The sequence below is a fragment of the Elephantulus edwardii genome, unplaced genomic scaffold, assembly GCF_000299155.1.
Source record: "Elephantulus edwardii isolate Elephantulus edwardi_28Jun2011 unplaced genomic scaffold, EleEdw1.0 scaffold00329, whole genome shotgun sequence".
Taxonomy (NCBI): Eukaryota; Metazoa; Chordata; class Mammalia; order Macroscelidea; family Macroscelididae; genus Elephantulus; species Elephantulus edwardii.
The window spans coordinates 470359-496506 of record NW_006400079.1 but is presented as its reverse complement, the minus strand read 5'-3'; positions in this window follow the sequence as shown (position 1 = coordinate 496506).

The window sequence follows — 26148 nt, the reverse complement described above, 5'->3', positions numbered from 1 at the left end:
GATTTATTGCCTTAGGAAATTCACTGGATGATCAGCTATAAGGCAGTTCCATCTTTACATTACACAGCAACAAAAGTATATATTTGTAAGTTGGAAAGTGAACAAAGACGAACAAAGTATAGACAGGTTGTGTCACTTATGAAGAGTAGTGAATACCAAACAGCAATCTGTTTTAGAGGAAGTGTAAAGAAATATTTGTGGTGTTGTTATGTACTTTCATGTTGAAACTGACCCATAACTGACCCTCCAGCGAATTTTCAGAGGCAGTACATTAACACGGGGGGGGGGGGATGGCCATCTGTCTTGAGGGAAGCAGTTGGTAGACTTCATCTCCATGTGTTTGGCTTACAAACATGACTCTTGGATCAAGCTGCTATAGCTCCCTCCTTAAAGGCAAGGATGGTGAAACTGCATCTCACTTTCTTTGGGCTTATTATCAAGAAGGTCCAATGTTTGGAAAAAGCCATCATTCTGGGAAAGGTCAGTGAGGTAAGAGTGACTGTCTAGGAGACAGATTGGTGCAGTGGGCCCAACTATGTCTGTTTTCACTTAAAGGAATGTTTAATTCTCTAAGGGCAAGAACTTTCTGTGGTTTATATTCCCCTGTATTTTGACGTGTACTTTTTGAATGAATGAAGAAAAGAAGGAAGGAGCACATGAAAAGCACTGGGCCATGCTCATTTTGAGGTGACAAGACCTTCTATTTTCCCCTTGTCTGCTCATTCTAACACAGCAAATTTAGCCACTAGTGGACCGTATACTTGACATTTTTCTTCCCCTGCTCCTGGTGGAGCTGTGTTCAGATGCATATTAATTAAAGAATATCCCAGTCATGTTTGCCTCAAAATTGCTTTTAATTTCTCAAGTGGAATTGAAAAGTTCAGGGATTAGGACACTTATCCCTTGTATCAAAAATAACTTATAAACTATGTACGAATTTAAAATTGTCCCAGGTCTCCATACTTGCTAGTATAGTTTATAATTTAAAACAATAATGTAAAAGCCAGATCTTCTAGCCATTACATTAGCTCCTGCTTGTGTCCAGCTACCTTTAACTATGGATACATGGTCTTGTCAATCATCAACACCTGTGGGACTTAAAAAAGAGAGAGTGCTTTTCACAATATTGAGCATGACTCTGGTGATGGTACTGGAGAGAGGAGAAACTGTGGCACTGCTGTAAGGGGACAGTGGTAAGGTTTAACCAGAAGAGCCCTTAGATAAAAGCCACAGTTAAAAGTTTTGGCTTGCGGATGACTGAAAGTAAAGCTAATTTGTAATTGTTCTGAGCCAAGCCTTGCTGATTGATTAAGGGAAATGAGAGACTTCTTGAATTTGTGCTGCTGAACTGAAACGGTTATTCCCACTAATTGAAGAATTGTGTTTTGCTGTTAATCTGGCTTGGGAGTACTGGGCCAAACCTAGACTTAGTGATATTCTTTGCCTCCCCCACTCCCCAGTCTAATTCCCTAATAAATTCTACTCTTACTACAACAACTAGGAGTAAAGTCTGTGAGTCAACAATGGATATCAGACTAGACTGACTTGTAGAAGAAGTGCAGGATCATGTATGGTGGCGGATCTCACCAAGCAGCTATCTATTTGTTATTATTGATATTATTGACTGGGACAGTTCCCCTTTACGAAGCAGGTAGAAGTCAAACTCAGCTTCCCTCACATTGCAACTGCTCCTTTTACATTGTCTAAAGAATGAAGTTTACACATTATTTATTTAAGTTATTCTTTATTTATAGTATCAAACATATTTAGGGGGTCTCATTTTATTTACTACTCATATTATAAATGAAATAAAATATAAATCAAAAGGAAATTGTCATATGGGAAGCTCTCAGAAGAGATTAACTCCTTATCCAATTATTTTGAAAAAATCAGAGACTGTAAGACACTTAAAAATATTAATGTGTGTGGGGAAAACCATTAGTATTTTGTTATTTTTTAAAAAAATTCTACTTATTGCCTTTACCTATTATACTTACTCTTTAGCTGTTTCTTGTGCTTTTTATGTGGAAGTTTACATGACAAATTAATTTTTCATTCAATAATTCAAAAATTGTTTAATCACATCAGTTGCATTCCCTACAATGTGCCAGCAAGTTCTCCACATTTTCACATTGGATCCCCCATTTACTAGCCTGTTTTTGCTTTCTCATCTTTATTTAGGAGCAAATATTGTTGTTTTGGTTTCATTAGTTGTTCTAAGCATATTTTCAGGGGTGTTACTGGTTTTATGGGCCATGCTATAATATTTTGAGAGGTGGCTTCTTGGGCTGGCTTCAGTTTTGTATCAGAAGTATCATTTAGGGCAATAGTCTTGGAGGTTCCTCCAGTCTCTATCCAACTGGTAAGTCTGCTCTAATTATGAACTTTTGCATTCCAGTATCTCATTATTATTAATGAGCATTGGTAGTATGTTCAATAGATTTTTCAAATGCAAAAGCTGGTAAACTAGGAAATAACCAAAACAGCATGGTACTGGTGACAAGCACATAGACTAATGGAACAGAATTGACCCAGAAAGTAACTCATCTATCTGTCGTCAACTGATATTTGACAGGGAAACAAAACCTATCAAATGGAGAAAGAACACTTTATTCAACAAATGGTGCTGACAAAACTGAACTGCTGCTTGCAGAAAGCTGGAGCATTATCCACATCTCAGACCATACACAAAATTCAACTCAAGGTGAATCAGAGACCATACGTTAAGCCCCAAACCATAAAGATCGTAAGAGACAAAATGGGATCAAGCTTAGCTGATTTAGCCAATGGTATAAAGAGATTGGCAAATACATCTAGAAATGTACAACCAAGAAAGGATAAATTTTATAAATAGAACTTTATAAAGATGAAATGCTTGTGTGCATCACAAACTTTTGCCAATACGGTGAAGAGAAAACCTACAGACTGGGTTAAAAAAAAAGCATTCGGCAATACCATGACAAACATTTATAGAATACCACAGGGCTTTCACAACAACAAGACAGATAACTCATTTACAAAATGGGCAAAGACATGGAAAGACTTTACAGAGGAAGACATTTGAATAGTCAAAAGACACATGAATAAATGTTCAAAATCACTGGTAATAAAAAAGTTGCAAATCAAAACCATGAGATACCATCTCACCCCAGTAGCAGTGGAAAAGTTTAGCAGGACAGTAAGCAATGCATGTTAGAGAGGATGTGGAGAGGTGTTGGTGGAATTGTAAAATGGTACAACCATACTATAAGGCAGTTTGACATTCCCTCAGAAAGATGAATATACCTATTCCACTGCTAGGAACATACCCCAAGGAATTTAGAACTGAGACACAAACAGAGATTTGTACACCAATGCTCATTGCAGCATTATTCACAATTGCAAGAATATGGAAACAGTCCAAATGTCCACCTACCAGTAAATGGATTGAGAAATTGTGTTATATTCACATGATGGAATATTACACAGCAATCAGGAATTTTAATTTTGAAAACTACTATGTAACTTGGAAGAAACTGGAGAGCATCATGCTGAGTGAACTAATCCAGTCTCATAAGGATAAATACTGCATGAGACAGTGATTTTAAAAATAGAAGAATAACTAGTAAAATGTATATGGCAGGTCAATGGAAAAAGGAGGGGGAGCAGAGGGATGATGATGGGCAGGGGGTGGGCAGGAAACCACAGAGTTGCATAATTTATCAGGTGGACTGGTGTCAGTAGAATCTGGAGATAAACTGATAAAATTTTGTACAATCGATGATTTATTCATTGCAGTACCTTTTGTACGACTATAAGCCTTGACCTTATTTAATAGTCTGCACAGGAATCAGGCTAATTATATCTGTGGAAAAACTCTTTGGAGGATCTCAGTAGCAGCTGTGACAACTAGACCAGGTACTAATTGTGGAACTAGTTGGGAAGAAATAAGGAAGTCAAGGAGTTGACCAGAAGATTTAAAAGGGCAATTTGGAAAGACAAAGTATTAGAATGAAATGTTCAAAGAGTTGGAGTTAGAAAACCAAAAGGAATAAACCCACTCATCATTCCTTAAAAGTTGAAGGAACTGAAGACCAAATTTGTGCCTTGAGTTGCAAATTCCTATGGAAGATTGTAAAAAAAGATTACTGGAACAATACATCAAGAGAGAACCACCAGAAATACAACTGAGTTTAGAAGAGATCATAGCACTAGGGACATTAGTATCAATGTCAGGTGGATCTTAGCTGAAAACAGTATCAGAGGAATAGCTGTCTGTGTTTCATTGACTGCAAAGATCACTGTGTGGATCACAACAAATTGAGTATAACCTTGATTAGAATAGAAATCATAGAACAATCTGATTGATTTTGCTCATGTGAAACCTACACTTGGACCAAAAAGCAGTCATTGGAACAGATCAAGAAAACACTGAATGATTCAAAATCAGAAAATGAGTGTGTCAAAGAAGCAGCTTGTTTTGTTACCTTTCAATCTAATTGTGAAACAGATAATTTGAGAAGCTGGACTTTATGAGGAAAAATACAATATCAAGATTGGAGGAAGACTCAAAAATCAGTGCTTTGCCGATGACAAAATCTTGCTTGTCGAAATTGAGAAGGAATTGACGTGCTTGCTGCAGAAGGTTGAATAGTTAAGTCTTCAATATGAACTGAAGCTCAACATCAAAAAATCCCAAGGTTCTCAGCACTGGGCCAGTTGGCAGCACAATGATAGATGGAAAGAAATTGAGGTTGTTAACAATTTCAGCTTGCTTTGTTCCACAACTAAAACTCTTAGCACCAGCAATCAGTAAATCAAAAGATCAACTGCATTAGGAAAATCTGCTGTCAGAGACCTCTCCAGAGAGCTAAAGAGCAATGATGTTAGTCTAGAGATTAAGGTGATCTTTGCCATGATCTTTGTAATTACTTGCTATGCATCAGAAAACTGGACAGTGACTAAGGATGATAGAAGAATTGATGGCTTTGGTGTTGTGGTGCTGGAGAAGAGCATTGAACATAACATGGACCACCAGGAAAACAAATAGGTATGCCTTGGTGAGGATGAATCCAAGTTTCACTCTGGAGGCAAGGAATTTGAAGCTGTCTTACATACCTCGGGCACATGGCCAGGAGGGATCAATCCTTGGAGAAGGACATCATGCTTGGAAGGGTGTATGGCCAGTGCAGTAGATGACAACCCCGGATGAGATAGATTGACATGATAAGTGGGATAATAGAAGTAGATGTGTCAAAGTGAGACTGGTTAATAATAGGGCAGAATTCAGAGCTGTACATAGGGTTGTTGTGAATCATAGGTGACTCTGCAGTGCATAACAACAACATACATTCCTATGCTGTTGTTGTGTACTGTCAAGAAGTCAGAACAAACCCTCCAACTGACCCTGCAGTGTTTTCAAGGCAATAAATTGCACAGGAGATTGTCCATCTTTTTCCTGTGGATCAGTTGGTGGATTTGAACTATGTACTTCTGAATTAGCAGAGCAGCTTTTTACCATTAGGCCACCAGAGCTCACCTATAAAAAAACAAATAAACAGCATCTAGTTTCTATCACATCTTAAAAATAGTAATCAAGAACCTAGTGACATCATGACTGATCCCATTTTTCTGAACAAGAGAATCTGTCCGGAGATGAGTTGTAATGACTTTGTTTGTGTGAAACATCTTCTCTGCAGTGAGTCATATTCAGGTTTGTTTCCTTCATTCATTTAGAGAGTTCTAGTGGTCTAGTTAATGATGCCTTTTGCTGATGACTCAAAAGCAGGCAGTTTGAATCCACCAACTGCTCTGAGGGAGAAAGATGGACATGTGTGATTTGTTAGGTAATATAATTGCTACCTGATTGGTCTCTGTCTCTTTCTCTCCCACATCCACAGGAGAGGACTAAAAGCAAGCTTTCTCAAATGAAATAGGAAGGGAAGTCAAAGACAGAGACATCAAAGTGAAGAAGCAGCTTCCTTCTTTAGAAATGCTGGGGAGGCAAAACTCAATCAACTTCACAGGTCCCTAGGCGAGGATCCTCCCATGAGACTGGGAACCAATAAACCGCAAGGCCCACTTGAGGCTCTGTCTTTCTCCTCGGGCAGCCACACGGAGCAGGTCACCTCGACTTTCCAGTTGTGTTTCTCCTCCTTTCTTGATTTTTTTCTCTTCAATTCTTCTACATGGCCTTTCACCAACACAGCTTATCTTTCACTTGTTTTTCTAAACCACCACTGTCTAAACACATCTATCTGTTCACTTACCTCATCTCATCCTCTCATGGGAAATATTAGCGAATGGTGAAGGGAAGGAAAGAACTCTAGTTTTAGCCCATTTTGGGGTTTACAGCCTCCGACAACCTGCTGGGAGCACAGCTGGGAGTTGAGTTTTGCTCACATACGGAGAGCCCAGGTGGTCTAAGAGGATACGCCCTTCCTGAACGGCGTGATCTCCCAGCAATGGCATGATCTTTCCTCTCTTCACATCTGTAACCACGTGCATCTGCCTCAGGCTTTGCTTGTCCTCCTTTTACCACCTCATCATGTTACAAAAGCCCGACACTCTCCCATCCCCATGATTTAGGCTTGTATCATGGCCAAAAGTCATGTCTTATTCCGCACCCAAGTTGTGGTGAGAAACTTAAGAGAAAGACATAGAAGGAAGAACCCCTAAACAAAAAACAACTTGGGGAATTGAGAAGGAATGGAAAAAAGGTAAAATATAGTTTTGGCTTCCACCACCTCTTATTTTGGTAGACTCTATGTTAGGACACACTTGGAATGTAAGACCATCCCTTATCTATTCAGGACCCCACAGGCGGTCCTGCTGAATACATTTATTTGCCCAAAGGAATTTCTCCTGTTTGCTCTTCCCCACCCAGCCAGAGTATCTTCCTCCTCCTATTAGTCTTCTTGCTTTTTCAAGTTGATTCCTTGTTTAATAAAGCTGGCTCTGTTGTAGAGGTCACATCTCTGGTGGTCCTTACTTTACGCCTCATCTTAAACTACACTATGTCTGCATTTAATTTATAATGTGCCGGTAGCCTAGTTTAGCACTTAATAATGTCAGTGCCTCTCTAAATGTTTGCCCTTTTAGAAAACAGATAATGGGACTCTGTAATAGTTTTGTTATCAAGAGGAAATAAATGGAAGCCTGATTTTTTTATGCCTGTAATTTTTCACAGAAAATAATTTTGTGTGCGCATTGAAAAGGGAATTATTAGAATAGATTTGGGAAAGATGATTACTAATCAAAAGGTGGATTGTGTTTAAAAACTGGATGGGTTAAGAAACTGGAGAGACTGGGGAGAAATCTGACAAGGACACATTAGAGCTGTTCTCTCTGGCAGCATGAACCTCGTAATGGTGAAACAAGAGCAGTGTCTGAAAGGAAATGAAGGTCTTATCATAGAAGCCAAAAAGATTTCATTTTTGTTTTCTCCAAAATCACCATTATCAACTGTGACTGTTGATGGAGGACTATTACCATTCTCCCCATGGAATAATTACCAACCTCCTCTTTGGCCCAGCTTTCCATGGACTAACATGACAAAGACATAATTTTGTCCTAATTCTTTTTAAAAGAACAGGAAAACATTGATGTAATCCATTTGTTTAATTCTAGAAAACCTTCCCCTGAAGTCTGTTTCTTGCACTGCAAAACTGGGAAGGGATGTCTGGGGGAGTAATTAAAGGCTTGAAGCATAAAAGAAAGAGAGATTCATATTGCAAAATGGGAACACATAGTGAAAAAAAAACACAAAGAAAAGGGAAATTCGATGGCAAGCAAAAGGCAAAATGTCTGTCAAAAAGGAAAATGTCTGTCAGTACAATGAGAGAGGCTAAAAGTTGGTGCTGACAGGGTCAATCTGTTCCAGTTTACCTTAGCTCCGTCTGTCCTAAGCAAATTAGTATTTCAAATAAGATTTGCAGAAGAAGAGAAATACATGCTAAAAAGAACAAGCTTCTTAAAGTCTTGAGCTGTTTCCTGTTTATACATTGGTGTAGGTAACACACTGAAGCGCTTTACTTGCAATTTCCTTTATTAGACAAGTTTCTTGCACATAGTTTTTGAACATATGTGTTTAAAATCATTATGTAACATTGAAGGCATTTATATAGAGATTGAACATATTCAAAACGAGAGCATTATTCTCTGCCTTTTCATTGGTTTTCCACTCTACAAACCCTTCAGTTTTTTTGATCCTTTTTTTTCTTTATGATACACACATGCTCAGTTGACCAGTTTCCAGCCTTTCTATTTTACTGTTGTTATTGTTACGTGCTGGTGAGTTAACTGTGACTCATAATGACCCTATGCACAATAACTCTGAGCTCTGCCCTAACCTGTGACAAACTTGCTGTTTGTGTCACATCTGTCTCATTACCACAGTCACTATGTCAATCCATCTCATCCATGGCCTTTCTGTCTTGTGATGATCCTCTCTATCTTTCCAAGCATGATGTCCTTCTCCAAGGACTTGTCTATGCTGGCAAAACACCCAAAGTATGTGAGACGGAGTTTCAAAATTGTTGCCTCTAAGGAACAACTTGGTTTCACCCATCCAGGGCAGACATGTTTGTTCTCTTGGCAGTCCACAGTATGTTCAATACTCTTCTCCAGCACCACAACTCACAGGTATAACATATGTAGATTGACATCTAGGTATTAGTGAAATGAAATGCACTGACATGGACCACTTTGAATCAGTCAGTCTATTATGCTGAGAATGAAACGCTGAAGAAGAATGGTGCTGTAATCATAAATTAAAAACAAACAAACAAGAAAACAGTTGCAAGGTCTATCCTAAAGTATGATGCTCTGAATACTAGTATTAAATCCATACACATACAAGGAAGACCTGCTAACATGACTGTTATTCAAATATATGCACCAACAACCAAAGCCAAAGAGGATGAAATTGAATATTTCTCTTAACTTTTGGAATCCAAAATTGATTAAGCATGCAATCAAGAAGCATTAATAATTATTGGTAATTGGAATGCAAAACTTAGAAACAATGAGGGTGGAATTGTAGTTGGAAAGTAAGGACTTGATATCAGAAAAGAAAGTGGGAGATAGAATGATTGCATTTTGTACATTCGATGATGTGTCCACAGCAAATATTTTTTTTGAGAAACACAAAAGGCAACTTTACAAATGGACCTCACCGGAAAGACTGTGCAAATTGACTACAGCTGTGGAAAGAGTTATTGGAGAAGCTCAATATCAGGAGTTAGGACCAGGCCAGCTGCTGACTGTAAAAAGGACAACCAATTATTTATATGCAAGTTCAGACAGAAACTCAAGAAGAGGAAAACAAATCTGCATGAGTGAAAATATGACCTTAAGTCTATCTCGATTAAAAAAAATTCTTAAGAATAGATTTGAGGCGTTCATCACGATGATTGAAGACCAAAGGATTTGAGGGATGATAGCAAAGATATCATCCGTGAAAGAAGCTAAAGGTCAGGTCATTGCAAAGACAGAGGAGAAAGAAAAAGTAAAAAAGATTGTATACAGAAATTATGAAAATTGTGTTAGAGTGGCTGGCAGCCAAAACAAAGAGAAGAGGTACTGAAGAAAGGGAGTTGAGGAGAAGATTTCAAAGGGAAGCTTGAGAAGACAAAGCCAAATATTATAATAAAATGTGCAAAAAAGGGAGTCAGAGAATAACAAGGAAAGAAGTCACTCAGTGTTTCTCAAGCTGAGAGAACTAAAACACAAATTCAAGCCTTGAGTTGCAATACTGAAAGGTGCCATGGGTAGCATGTTGAATGTTCCAGGAAGCATTAAAAGAAGATGGTACAGAATTGGTCAACAGTGAACAATTTCAGGAAGTATCATTTGAACAAGAGCCAAATGTAACAAAGGAAGAAGTTAAAACTGTGCTGAAAACACTGTCACACAAGTTATCGCTAATATTGAGCAGAATGGGAACACCATAATACTTAATTGTGCTCTTAAGACATTTATACCTAGATCAAGAAGCTGTTGTCCAAATGGAACAAGAGAACACACTATAATTTGAAATCGGGAATGGTATGCATCAGGCTTGTATCCATTCTCCATACCTATTAAATATGTATGCTGAATAAATAATCCATGAGATGGGACTCTGTGAAGAAGAATGTGGCATTAAGATTGGAGGAAGCCTCATCAACATATGCTGTGGAGATGACACAATCTTACTTGCTCAAAGTGAGGAAGACTTGAAGTACTTGCTGCAGAAGATCAACAATTACAGACTTCAATACGGATTACATGTTAACATTAAGATAACAAAGGTCCTTACCATTGGACAAATAGACAACATCATGATAGATGGAGAAAGGATTCAGACTGTTGATGATTTCATCTTACTTGGGTATATAAACAACACCCTTAGAACCAGCAATCAGGAAATCAGGAATGCATTGCTTTGGCTGCTGTCAGGGACCTCTCCAAAATACTTAAGACTAATGATGTCAATTGGAAGATAAAGTTGTGTCTGATTCAGGCCATATTCTTTTCAATCACTTGGTATCCTTATCAAAACTGTACAATGAATAGGGATAGCAGAAAAAGAATTGATTTCCTTGAAGTGTGGTGTTAAAGAAGAGTATTGAATATTCCATGTTGTTGTTGATTGTCTTTGAGTTGAGCACAACTCATAGGGACCCAATGAACAAAAGGCCTGAAGTCCCTCTACACCTATCAACATCAATCAACATTCATAGTGTTTCTGGAGGCACGTGGTTTAGGAAGTGGATGCCACTCCTGCTTCCAAGAATATTCCATAGACTGCCAAAAGAATGAACATGTATATGTTCTTGGAAAAGGTGCAGTCAGAATGTTGCTTGGAGATGAGGATGGTGAAGATTTATATCTCGTACTTTGGACATGTTTCTAGGAGAGGCTATTCCTTGGAAAGGGATGTGAAGCTTGGTCAGTAAGAGAGAAAGACAAGATGGAATGACACAGTAACGACAGCAATGGGCTTACGTGTGTCAGAGGTAGTGAGGATGGCACAGGAGTGGACAGGATTCAGACTTGTTCATAGGAATGCTATGAGTTGTACTGCACCCTATGGCACCAAACAACAACAATAACTAATAGGCATATCAAATCATCAATCAATCAATCAAGCAATAAATCATTTATCCTTCTATAATCATCTATACATCAGTCTGCCCACTTTAGATGAATTTTTAAAACAAAATGTAAGGGAGGAAATCTCTTTAACCTTGTTGTGTACTGCATACCTTTGGGATTGCAGCACAGCTTCTTACAACCAGGCTACCCTAGTTTCCTCCTTTTAACATTAAATATTATTTATAACCTTAAATACTGGTTATATCTCGACATCAAGGAAACAACATAATAGATGGAGGAAAGATTGAGGTTGTCAGTGATTTCATTTTACTTGTATCCACAACTAACATTCATGGTAGCAACAATCAAGAGATCAAAAGCTATGTTGTGCTGGGAAGGCTGGCTGTCAGTGATCTCTCCAAAGTGCTAACGGGCAATAATGTCAGTGTGAAGTGTGCCTGATCCAAACTATGACCTTTTCAATTGCTTTTTATGGATCTGACAGTTGGAAAGATGACAGAAGAAAGACACATGGATGACAGAATAATAATTAATGCCTGTTAATTGTGGTACTGGAGAGACCGCTGAATATTCCATGAACTAACTACCAAAAGATCAAACAAGTCTCTTGTGAAGGATTCCAACCAGAGTACTCCTCAGAGGCAAGGATGATAGAACTTCTCGTATACTTCAGGCACACTGTCAAGAACGGCCCACTCTTGGAAAAAGCTGTAATGCTGAAAAAGGTGGTGTTGCAAGGAGGGACCAGGCCTTGGGGAGGGTGGAGGGACAGCCCAAGAGATGAAGACCCTCGATGAGATGGATTGATTCAGTGCCTGGGGTAATGGGGGTAGGTGTGTCAGAGACAATAAGATCGGCACAGGATAGAGCAGGGTTTAGGTTTGTTGTACCTAGAGTCGCTATAAGTTGCAGGTGACTCGAGAGCACACAACATCAACGACAACTATAATTATTAGAATCCCATGGCGGAGAGATTTAGTCTAAGTTCCAAGAGTAAGTCAGGTGAGTTTGAGGTTATCACTGAGTGAAGCCAGGTGGCCTGCTGTTTAATATTTTGTATATCTTGCTCAACTTCTCCCGTGTTTTTTACCTAAACACAATAAGAAATATTTACTGCAGCACATATTCCACCTTGCTGAGCTAGTCAGAAATCTAAAGCTAATCTATTACTGAGCGTGATTTTAAGTAAAGAAACTAGTGACTGCTGTTCTCTTTTCTAAACCTGCAGCTGTTTCATTTACTATTTGTGACATCATAAGAAATAAGGTTCTTAAAGATTTTCCACTTCCATTACATCTATAAGAATTAAGGCTCTTCAAATGGACTATTCCCAACTTGAATGCTGGGCCATTGGATTTTTCTTCTGATTCTAATTTTGCAATGTGAGATGGCTCATTAAGACTTCTCCAGTGTGCTGGTGGTTTGGTTATAGAGCGTTAACGGCAATCTTAGATTTCTCAGCATTCACTGTCCACAAATTTGCCAAGAATTTTAGCAAAAATATTGTCCAAGTGAATTTGTTATCTACTGGGGAAGAAGCAACTAAATAAGTGTAATACTAAGTTAATAAATTTAGCTAATGTAACTAACTAAATAACAGTACATATATTTATTGTTGTTTTGTGCAATTAGATCTACTGCACAACAATATATATCCATAGAGAGTACATATAAAGTACTTGATTGGAGGAAAAAGAAGGAATAGAAACATTTACATGTGACAACCAAGTTTCCATTAAAGAATTATCACAAATAGAGTTTTCTTAAACTGGGAGTGAAATTTTTTAGCAATCATTATAGTTTAGAAAGGAATAAAGATATTTTTGTTGTAGCTTTAGTTACCCGACTATAATACTTTTTATAGCAATTACAAGGGCAATTAAGCAAAGGATTAACATTTTAAATCATAATCTTAAAATAATAACTGAAGCTAAAATTAACGTATAAAAAAGACATTTTGATATTCCTGTCTCTCTTGATGGGGAAGCTAAGGTCTTCCTGGAACTCCCTTGGAGTTCAGCTTCAAAATTCTTGTTGTTTGGACCATCCAATCAGGAAACTGCATTCTCTGGCTGGGGCGGGGTGGGGGGCGGGGAATGTACTTGGGCTTTGCTTCTGCAGTTTTCAAACTGATAGGTTAGTAAGATTAAAGAAAAATCTTTACATGTTGGCTGGGAGTCCTTTGAGAATGAGAATTTTATTCTATTTTCTGACAAAAATCGGAATGCTCATCAAAGAGTTGTTTGCTTATTCTCCACTTAACTACCTAAGTGTCAAGTTCTACTCACTAGAGAAATCTTTAGGGCGCTCTGGTGGCCCTAGTGGTAAGAAACGGCACTGCAATTCCAAAGGCATGCAGTTAGAATGTACCAGCTGATCTGAGGGAGAAGGCTGGGCAATCTCTTCCTTTGCATTTTACCATCTCAGAAAACCCACTGGAAAAGTCAGCTGTGGGTCAGTTCTGCCTCAACAGGAAACAATAACAAAGAAATTTTTTCCTTATTCTGTGCTAAAGTTACATGAGGCCAAAGCTTTAAAAGACGTGCACATCAACAGATAACTACCAGAAATACTAGCTTTATAAGAGGCCATAGCAATAAGGACATTCTCATCAATATCAGATGGATCTGGGCTGAAACTAGAGATGACCAGAGGAGTCTCTATCTGTGTTTCATTGACTGTGTAAAGGCATTTGACTGTGTGGATCATAACAAGTTGTGACTAACCTTGAAAAGAATAGGAATCCTAAAACACTTGATTGTGCTCATGCGAAAACTACACTTGGTCCAGGAAGCAGTGGTTAGAACATAGAAAGGGAACACTGCACAGTTCAAAATCAGAAAAGGAGATCACTTCTCAGCCTTTCTTCCAGCAGTCTGTGGTAAATTGCTCACCAATACTATAATCTACAGTTGTCAGTTCTTCATTCTTCCCTCACCATCATCCATCTTTTGCATGCACATGAGGCAATTGATAAGGTACACTTTAATCCTTATAGCAACATCTTTGCTTTTTGAACACTTTATATCTTTTGCAGCCATATTTATCCAATGTAATACACATAATTTGACTTTTTTGACCACGGTGGACATAAGTATTGTTATCCCATGTAAAATAAAGTATTTCATAATTTAATTTTTTCACTATTAATCATGACATTTCTTATTAATCCAGTTGTGAATATTTTTATTTTCTTTACTTTGAAAGTAATCCATCTGAATCACTACTGAAGTTTATCGTCTTTACTCTTCATCAGTAAGGGCTGTAAGTTCTCTTTGCTTTCAATACATACGCTTGTGTCATCTGCATGTGCAGATTGTGTAAAGGACCCTGATGCTGACTACTTCTTCATATGCTGTTGTTATGTACTCTCAACTCAGAACCGGCTCATAGCTGACACTGCCTTGGGTTTTCAGAGGCAGTAAATAGCATGGGAGGAGACTTCCCATCTAAAGGAGCAACTGGTAAATTCAAACCAGTTGTCTTTGGGTTGGTAACACAACTGCGTACCTCTAAGCCATCAGGACTTTTGAATTACTAACTTGCATTGTTGTGGTTGTTGTTGTTATGTGCCATCGAGTAGCTTGCGACTCATAGTGCCCTAAACTCTGTTCTGTCCTGTGCCAATCTCATTGTCTCCGACACACTCATCCCTATTGCCCCAGTAGCTGAATCAATCCATCTCCTGGAGGGCCTTCCCTTCCTGCGCCTGCCCTCCACCCTCCCAAGCATGATGTCCTTCTCCAAGGACTAGTCTTTCCTTACAACGTGACCAAAGCATGTCAGATGGATCCTCAGAATCCTTGCCTTTAAGGAGCAGCCTGTTATAACCCTCTCCAAGATGAATCTGTTTGTTTTCTTAGCAGTCCGTGGTACCCTCAATACTCTCTGCAACACCAAAGCTCAAAGCATCAATTTTCCTTCTATCCTCCTTAGTCACTGTCCAACTCTCTGATGCAAAGCATGTGATTGCAAAGACCATGGTCTATATCAATCAGATGCACCTTAGTCTCCAGGGATACACTGTTTCTCTTCAGTACTTTAGAGAAGTCCCTAATAGCAGACTTTCCCATCACTTTTAATTTCCTGGCTGCTGGTGCCAAGAGTGTTGATTGTGAAGCCAAGCAGACTAAAGCTGTGAACAATCTCAATCTCTTCACCATCCATCCTGATACTGCAAATTGGTCCAGTGGTAAGAATCGTTGTCTTCTTGACATTGAGCCTCAATCCATATTGAAGGCTGCAGTCTTTGACCCTCTACAGTAAGCACTTCAGGTCCTCCTCAGTTTCAGCAAGGAGGGTTGTGTCATCTGCATAACACAGATTGTTGATAGATCTTCCACCAATCCTGATGCTGCATTTCTCCTCATAGGTCCCAGCCTCCAGGATGATCTGTTCTGCATCCAGTTTGAAAAGGTATGGAGACAGGACACATACCTGGCATACGCCCTTCCCAATTTTGAACCATGCAGTGTTTCCTTGCTCTGTTCTGATGATTGCCTCTTGGTTCAAGTATACGTTTCTCATTCGCATGATCAAGCGTTCTTGGATTCCCATTCTTCCGAGGATCAACCACAGTTTGTTATGGTCCACACAGTCAAACGCCTTTGCATTATCAGTGAAGCATAGATAGACATTCCTCTGGTTCTCCCTGCTTCCAGCATACTGATTGAAAAACTGATGAAAACATACAACTCTGACTTACACCTTTACTGATTTTAAACCACAGCTTTCAAAAAACTATCCTTTTGTTCCGTTTGAAGGACTATCTCTTGGTCTATGTACAGGTTCCACATATGCACAGTTAAGCGTTCTTTGAAATGTTATATATTGTCTGTTACAATTTACACAACACAGTGTCTTGGAATTGTCCATAAAACATGTGCAAACATCTTTCTGATGTTCTCTGCATTCAGCCAATTTCTATTACCATTAGTGGTTGAATTACCTACTTAATAAAAAAGTATTCTATATTCATTTTGATAAGACATGAAAAAAAAACCCAATATAACAAAAAACCCTCAAATGGGAAGCTTATGGTGTCATCTGGGGCAACTGTGAGCTGTGTTATGGTGCTTTTAGCCTGAAACACCAATGCTTTCGTATCTGACAAGCTCTGGGATTAGTTTGGAAGTTGAATCTTGATTCACCTTGATTCATCTTGGTTCCAGAGCACAGTCTCCTGATTGGATCTCTCTCACTTGTCCCTATTTTATTTTTTCTTTTCAAGACTGTTTCTAAAATGTTATCAGAGACAAACAGAATTTTTTTAAATAGAAATAAGTGGAAAGAAATAATTAATAGAAAATACAAGTCCCTGGACTCCTTACAACTCTAAGAAAAAAATTGTTAAAAGTTGACTGAATTTCTAATGATTTAAATGTTGTCAAAATACGTATTTTAAAATTGGACTATGATTTAACAATATTTGGAGTAGTAAATATTAGAAAAAAACTAGTTAAAGCTTATAAATTAACAATGAAAAAAGGCAGGAGTATCAAAAGTAGATGGTTACAATAACCTAGTATCTACTAAGAAAATACATTATGTCAAGAAAGCAGCAGACTGCCTCAGTCATCAAGAAAAAGCTAAATAACTCTTCTCCTAAAAAGGCAAACGTGATGAATACCCCAGACAGAGAGAACCAGAAGAAATATGTTGATATGGAGTTATTTGAAAAGCTACAGAAGAAGATACAAATGATGAAAGAAACAATGGAAGTCATTGAGAGCAAATATCCCAGACAGCAATCTGGAAGAAAACATAACACTGAGGAACAATTTGAACAAATAAAGAAGAAAATGCAAAAAATGGAAAAAAGAATTGAAAGTATAAAAAAAGAGGTACAAGAACTTAAACAATCATCACAAGATGGAGAGAGTATAGCCAATACAGTACTGGAAATAACAAAAAAACAGGAAAATGCAATTCAGAATATTAAGATAGAAATGGCAGCAGTGGCGAACACTCTGATGGGACAAAAAAAGTAGAACTGAAGAGATGGAACAGAGAGTTAGTGAGCTGGAAGACAAGAGCCTCACTGGAAACATATTAGAAGAAAAAAAAAATAGAGGTAAGACTTGAAGAAACTATTAGAATCATGTGAAATGACATCAAAAGAAACATCATACATATAATTGGAATTTCTGAATATGGGAGTGATAGGGAAGTCATGGAGAAAATTGTGGAAGAAGTACTTTGTTTTTTTTTTTATTTTATTATTTTTGTGTGCATGTACCATCAAATCAGATCTGACTGGTACAGGAGGAGATTGTCCCTCCTTCCCTGGCAGAGCATCTGGTGGATTCGAACCGTGCACCTCTGGGATTGTAGTTGGTAAGAAGTACTTTGAAGAATGAGGGAATTCAAGAATCACAGGAAACACCGGGTAGACTAGACCCCAAAGGAAAACCTCAAGCCACATCGTAGTCAAATTGTCCAAATTAAAAGATAAGGATAGAATACTAAAATCAGCATGAGAAAGACAAAGAGTTACCTATAAAAGAGAAACAATTAGATTAAGTTCTGATTTCTCAGCAGAAACCATGGGAGCTGGGGGGGTGGTGCGGAATGGGATGGCATATACAGAAAGTTTAAAGAAAACAATTGTCAAGGAAGGATCTGATTGCCAGTAAAGCTCTCCATCAAATATGAAGGGGAAATTAGATTCTTAGCATAAAAGAAGGACCTTAAGGCATTTGTGAAAACAAGATCAAAATTACAAGAAATTTTAAGACATCTCATGCAGATGTCAAAGAACAGTGCATGGACCATAGTAACCAGAAACAACATGAAAAGAAACATGAGGAAATGGTAAAAGGAAAACCTGACCTAACAATAATCACACTTAATGTGAATGAACTAAATGTGGCAATCAAGAGAAATAGAGAGTAGCAGGATGGATTAAAAACAAAACCAAACCAAAAAAACTGAAACAAAACCAAAGCCCATCAATATGTTGCCTACAAGAGACACATCTAAAAAATGGAGAGAAAGACAGACTCAAAATAAAAGAATAAAAAACAAAATACCAAGCAAATGGCAACCACAAAAAAGCAGGAGTGAAAATAGAACTCTCTGATAGAATAGACTCAGAAGGAAAACCATCATAAATGATAAGGAAAGGCATTACATACTGATTAAAGGCCAAACATACTGATTAAAGGCACAATAGAAAAAAAAGAGAGAACCTTAGTAAACATTTACCCACCAAATGATAGACATACAAAATACATAAAACAATGGTTAACAAAATTGAAGAAAGAAATAGGCAGCACCACAATAGTGGTAGGAGACTTCAACACACTACTATCACCAAAGGATAACTCAACTCAAAAGTAACTTAGCAAAAATGCAGAAGATTTACACTATATAATCAAGCAACTTGACCTTGTAGATGTATGCAGAGGACGGCACCCAACTACAATTCAATTCACATTCTTCTCAAGTGTACATGGTATGTTCACCAAAATCGCTCACATATTAGGACACAAAGCAAGGGTCAACACATGAAAAAAAAATTAAATATGAAAAGTATCTTCTCAGATCACAATGCCATAAAACTAGAAATTAACCACAAGAGGGTAAAGCTTACAAAACCACCCTTGTGGATACTGGATAACTCTCTCTATGATTAGGTTATAAAAGAAAGCTTACCGAATCCTACTGGGCCTCCACAAGAAAAAGACTGATAACACAATGACAAAATGGGCAAAAGACACGGAAAGAATTTTCACAGAGGAAGATATTTGGATGGCCAAAAGACATACATGAAGAGATGCTCAAAATCACTGGCAATAAGAAAGATGCAAATTAAAACCACAATGAGATACCATCTCACTCCAGTAACAGTGGAAAAGTTTAACAGAAAAGCAAGTAATAAATATTGGAGAGGATTTGGAGAGACAGAAACCCTTACACAATGTTGGTGTAATTGCAAAATGGTACAATCACTCTGAAAGGCAATTTGGCATTTTCTCAGAAAAAGCCAAATAAAGAAATTCCATATGACCCATCTATTCCACTGTTTGGAATAAACCCCAAGAGAATGAAACCTGAGGCACAAACAGAGACTGGGACACCATGGTTCACAGCAGTGTTATTCACCATTGCAAGAACATGGAAACAGCCCAAATGTCCAACAACAGTTGAATGAATTGACAAATTATGGTACATTCACATGAGGAAATACGAAGCAGCACCCAGGAGCAATGATTTTGTAAATCACTACCTAATATGTGAGGGACTGGAGAGCATTATGCTAAGTGAACTAACTCAGTCCGATAAGGATAAATACTGTGTAGGACCATTATTGTAGAACTAGTAAGAGGCTCCAAGGGAATGGAGAGTGGGAGCAGAGGGGTGAGGATGGATGTGGTTGAGTGTTAATCACAGGGTCGCACAATTTAATGGGGGAAGGGGCTGAAGGAAATGGGTAAGCCTGGTATGAATAACAATGTATATGAAATTGTAAATAAACTAGTATTTTAAAAAAATTTGAAGGCACAAAAAAAGTAAACCAATACAAAATAAAAATTTTATTTACAAAAAGCAATACAAAACAAAGAGAAAGCTGAAGAGAAAAATAAAGCAGAGTGAGAAAAATAAAAAACAAAAAAAAAGATAGATGGAAGAAATATACAGGCCCACTATACCAAAAAGAAATGGTCAACACTAAAACAATTCACGGAATAAAATAGAATCAAGAATCAATGATCTGGAAGAAATACAACTGCACCAAAGATATTGGTGAAAATAAAGCTCCTGAAGTTCATGGGATATCAGTTCAGCTGTTTCAGCAAATAGATACAACCTAGATCTGCTGACTAGTAGTCCATGCCAAGATATTTGGAAGACCTGGCCAATGGCCTCGAAGTTGTTGTTGTTACATGCCATTGAGTTGTCTGCAATTGGTAGCAACCCTATGCACAAAAGCTCTGAACTCTGCCCTAACTTGATTCAATCTCACTATCTCTGAGATACCTAACCCCATTATCTCAGTTATCCTGTCAATCTATCTCATCTAGGTCTTCCCCCCTTTCACTGTCCCTCCACCCTTCCGAGTATGATGTTCTCTAAGGACTGGTGGTCCCGCCTGGCAACACACCCTAAGTATGTAAGGTAGAGCTTCAAAAGTTTGGCATCTAAAAAGAGACTAGGTTCTACTTCCTCCAGGACAAATTTGTTCTCTTACAATCTATGGTAAATCAAGCCTGGAAGCAGGAGCGGCATCCACTTCCGAAATGGCTTGCCTCTGGAAACTCTATGTACGAACAGTGCTCAGGCAGTTCATTCATAGGGTCGCTATGAGTCGTCTACAACTCGACGGCATCAAACGACGACGACAACAATCTATGGAATACTCAACACTCTCCTTCAGCACCACAACTCAAAGGCACTGATCCTCCCATCATCATTAGTCATTGTCTAGTTCTCTGATACACAGCAAGTAATTGCAAAGACCATGGCCTGGATCAGGAGTACCATAGCCTCTAGACTGACATTGTTGCTCTTTAACACTCTTGAGAGGTGACTGACAGCAGATTTTCTAAATGTGATTCATCTCTTGATTTCCTGCCTGCTAGTGCCAAGAGGTAATCAACAACACGACACCACCCTGCTTGCTGAAACTGAGGAGGACTTGAAGTGTTTGCTGCAGAAGGTCATGGACTGTAGTCTTCAAAATTGACTGAAGCTCAACATCAAGAAGACAAAGATTCTCATCACTGGAACAACTGGCAGCACCATGATGGATGGAGAAGAGATTGAGGTTGAGTTGTTTTTTAATGTTTGTTGTTTTTTTTTAATGTTATACTGGTTAACTTACAAAACTCATAAAGTTCATATACATTGTTTCTCACACCAGATCAATTGAGATTTTTAACAGTTACAGGTTGCTTGGCTCCACAATCAGTATTCTTGACACCAGCAGACAGAAAATCAAAAGACTAATTGCATTAGGCAACTCTGTTGTCAGGGACCTTCCCAGAGTACCCAGAAGCAACGAGGTCAGTGTAGAGACTAATGTGTACCTGACCTAGGCCATGTTCTTTACAATTATTTGTTATGCCTCAGAGAGCTGGAAGGTGACTAATGATGACAGAAGAATTGGTGCCTTTTGTTCCAGGCCCAGGTTAAAGTAGTTTTATAATTATTAATAATGAGACAGCCAGCCAGGAATGACATAGAGCAGAGAGCATGAAAGACAGGGGGCCAGCAGTTCTCCAATGAAGACCCCCATCCCAGCTCCCCTGTATTTTTATTGAAAATTATCAGGAAGTAAATCACAAAGAGGATTCAATGCAAATGAAGCTAAGCTCTTTCTATTGAAAACTTTCTGCTTGACTCAGGATGGAGGGGTTAGAAAATGCAAGAATCCTGTAAACCCTTAAGGATTGCCTTAGTGCCTCAGGGTGAACTCTAGCTTGAACCGTGCCTCCCCTTCATCCTAAAATAGCATTCCGTTTATTACAAATATTTAGTATTGGCTTCTCATAGCCTTTGAGTTGTGGTGCTGGAGAAGAGTCTTGAGCATACCATGCATATCCAAGAAAACAAACAGGTTTGTCTTGGAGAGAGTGAAACCAAGTTTCTTCTTGGAGGCTAAGATTTTGAAGCTCCGTCTCATATACTCTGTGTGTGTGGCCAAGTGGGACTGGCACTTGGAGAAAGACATCATGCTCAGAAGGGTGGAGGGACAGCACAGGAGAAGAAGATCCCAGATGGGATGGACTGATACAGTAACTAGGGCAATGGGATAAGTGTGTCAGACAGTGAGACTGGCTCAGGATAGGACAGATTTCAGAGCTGTTGTACATAGGGCCACTATGAGTCTAGATCACTTGATGGCACATAACAACAATAGAGCCAAGAGTGTTTATTGTAGAATTGAGCAAGTTGAAATTTTCAGCCATCTCAACGTCCTCTCCATCTATCACGTGGTGCTAACTGGCCCAGTGGTGAGAATCTTTGTCCTCTTGATGTTGAGCTGTGAAGAAATGATATTAATGTTTATTAGAAAGTAGGCTCCAACTGAATGTAAAAATTATGGAACAATATAATTACTAGTAAGGAAATGAACATCTTTTTGAAGATTTTTAATAAAGAGAAGGCTCAGCACATGGGTAGAGAACTTCCACAATTTCAAGCTGCAGTCATAAAATGCAGTGGAACAAGGGATATTATATGGATCTTGACTTGAAAATCAATCTTTTCTTGGCAACACTATTGCCTGTTTGTTTATGGTTCTTGTTTTCCCTAAGGGCTTAACTCAGGCAGAATTCTACTCATTCTATTCAGTTATGGCTTCATAAGACTTACCTGATTAAATCTTCAAAGACCTCCTTTCAAAAAACAAAAAATGCTATGTTCACAGGTATCAGGTATTTGTACTTCATTGTGTATTCTGGACAAGCTTTATCCCATAATAAGAGTTAATAGGACCTGTCACATTATCATATTAGGATAATATGATTAAAATTTTTAGCACATAACAAAGGAAGGTACCGAAGAAGAGCCAATGCCTTTGAATTGTGGTGTTGGTAAAGAATATAAAATATATCATGAATTGCCAAAAGTACCAACTAATTTATCTGCAAAGAAGTGCAATCGGGTGCTCTTTGGAGGCAAGGATGACATTTCTTCTTACATATTTTGAGCATATTATCAGGAAGGCCTGGTTCTTGGTGGGGGGGGGGAAGGCCATTATATTGGGAAAGGTTGGCAAATGAATGGAAAGCCCTCAGTGAGAGTGATTGCAACTGTGAGCTTGAGCACAGTGAAGATTATGATGAGGGTAGAGGATAAAGCAAGATTCAGATCTGTTGCTCAAGACAAAGCTCTTGTGGCCTAAGGGTAAGAAGCCACACTTCAAAGATACATGGTTGAATCTACCAGCTTACTTCAAGTTGTAGTTGACTTTATGGCAATATACCACGGACTGCCAAGAAGACAAACAGATTCATCCTGGAGAGGGTTAAACCAGGATGCTCCTTGGAGGCAAGGATTCTGAGGCTCCGTCTGACATACTTTGGACATGTTGTGAGGAGAGACCGGTCCTTGGAGAGGGACATCATGCTTGGGAGGGTGGAGGGACAGCACAGGAGGGGAAGACCCTCTATGAGGTGGATTGATTCAGTGACTGGGATAATTGGGATGGGAGTGTTAGAGACAGTGTGATTGGCACAGGACAGAGCAGAGTTTAGTGCTGTTGTACATAGGATCGCTAAGAGTTGGAAGCGATTCTACGGCACATAACAACAACAAGATATAAACATATTGTAGACAAATATGTTCTATAAGGCATTTACATCTGTTTTGTTCTCTGATCTACCACCAGGTAAGAAAATCATGGACATAATGGGCATACAAAAATTTGTTTATAACCACATCAAAATGAAAAATGTAATTACACTAAGCAAGCTTATAAAAATGAATGAAATTCTTCTTTTTAAATGATGTAAAATATGGATAATAACTTAAAATTTTTACCAGAAAAATTGTGTTCTGAAAGTATTATTTCCAAGGTTCTTGGGAATAATACAATGGTGTAAGGTTTTGAGTATCAGTAAATATTTTCTGTATATCCGGCCTATGGGAGAGAGAGTTTTAAATTATGAAGTCAGGGGGAAAATAATAAAAAAGCCTTTTGTAAATGTTAGGAATAGCATAGAAAAGAAAGTAAAACCATGCCACTGCGAAATACATAGATGTTTATTTTTTCCTTGTGGGTTTTTTCCCCCCATACATACCAAATAGAAACATTTGTACACATTCTCATAGTTGGAATTATATGTAGATGTATCTTTTTAATTGTGATTGTTATCATATGCTGTTGATAACATTTTATAATTAATACTTTTTATAAAATTTACATTGCTTCATAATCTATAGACTATGCATTCAACATTCATAAAAAATAAAGCCGACATAATGAGCCCTGGCTAGGTGCTATAAAGTGCAATTGTTTTAAAAATAAAACATGCGTATCTCATGGTGACATCATGCTACATTTGGCCCTGTAGCACTTCCAGGAATGGAAGAGAACTACAACAAGAAAGTCAATAAGAATAGCATTGGAGGATCTGGGCTTGAGAGGAAAAGAAATAACTTACGAAGGAGACCGACAGAGAAATTCAGAAAAATCAATGCTTAATGACCTATCAGCCGACTCATAGTAACTTTGGCAAAAGGGAGTTCTATCCATTATTGAGGAATAGATGTAATGTTGTGTCTATGTGAGTACTGGCATCTTTCTCTAGCAATACACTTAAGCAATTTTGAGAAATGGAATTTTTTTACTGAATATTTGACCTATAAAACATGCTATCTAACATTTACCAAATGCTTACTGTGTGTTAGCATTTGTTATATGCCTCCCCTTCGCCTTACTAACTTGGTTCGTTCCAATAAAGAATTTCCATTGTTATTCTAATTTCACAGATACAAGAAAGAAAATACATAGAAGCTATCTAAAGTTTCCTAGGCAAAAAAACAAAAACAAAACCAAAATTCCCCCAAAAACCCAACCCCAAAACAAAAACAAACCTCCAACACCAAAAACCAAAACAAAAAAAATAAAAAACCTATTAAGAATCAAATCTAGGAACTCTTGGTACTGAATAATACTATACAGATTTAAAGGGGTGGGGGGTGAGTTTCCACTGATATTCTATTGTTTTATTTGTTTGTTTTTATTTTAATGAAAGTTTAATTATATTTTTTCTAACTTAGTAATACCTATTTGGGTTTCCTTCTCTAAAAGTCAACACTTCTGTCATGTCAATTTGTCAGGAAGTACCATATAAACAAGAGAGGACAAATGAGAAACCTTCAAGCTTGTAAACCTTAAAGTGATGTGATTGATGAATTGACACAGTCACTATAACAATGGGCTTACTTATATCAGAGATGGTAAGGAAGGCACAGAATAGGACAGGTTTCAGATCCATTGTTCACAGACTTCCTATGATTTGTAATCAACGTGATAGCATTTAACAGCAAGAAGACTTAGGACACAGTTATTTTTTTCTCTCTTGGAATTTCTAGAAACTCTGAAAATGTTCACTCTTTGTTAACAATGGAAGACGCTGTGGTGAACTATTTTATCCTCTCTCTTAAAGACTTGTAAAGAGCTACATTGGTTGTAGCTAACTTTCCTTTCTCAACTCACATTCACAACTTACTGTACTGAGGTTTTCTTGTCATTGCTTGAGTTCTATTTGAACAATTCCTTTCCAATTGTATTGAACACCGTTGTTGTTGTTATGTACCATCAAGTAGCCTGTGACTCATAGCAACCCTGTGTACAACAGCCCTACTCCCTGCTATATCCTGTGCCAACCTCACTGTCTCTGATGTACCTACCCTCAATACCCCAGTAACTGAATTAATCCATCTTATAGAAGGTCTTCCTCTCTTGCACTGTCCCTACACTCTCTCAAGCATTACACCCTTCTCCAAGGACTGGTCTCTCCTTGCAACATGTCCGAAGTATGTCAGACAAAGCTTCAGAATCCTTTCCTCCAAGGAGCAGCTGGTTTAACCCTCTCCAGGCTGAACCTGTTTGTTTTCTTAGCAGTTCATGGTATATTCAATACTTTTCTCCCGCACCACAGCTCAAAGACATCAATTCTTCTTCTGCCCTCTCTAGTCATTGTCCAGCTCTCTGATGCATAGCCAGTGATTGCAAAGACCATGGCCTGTATCAGGTGTAACTTAGCCTTCAGAGTGACACCATTGCTATTCACTACTTTGGAGATGTCCCTAACAGCTGACTTTCCCATTGCAGTATGTCTTTTAGTTTCCTGGCTGCTGGTGCCAAGAGTGTTGACATGGAGCCAAACAAACTAAAGCTGTGAACAATCTCAATCTTTTCACCATCCATCCTGATGCTGCCAATTGACCCAGTGGTGAGAATCTTTGTCTTCTTGATACTGACCCTCAATCGATATTGAAGGCTGCAGTCCTTGATCTTCTGCAGCAAGTGCTTCAGGTCTTCCTCAGTTTCAGTAAGTAGGGCTGTGTCATCTGCATAAAGTAGATTGTTGATGAATCTTCCTCCAGTTCTAA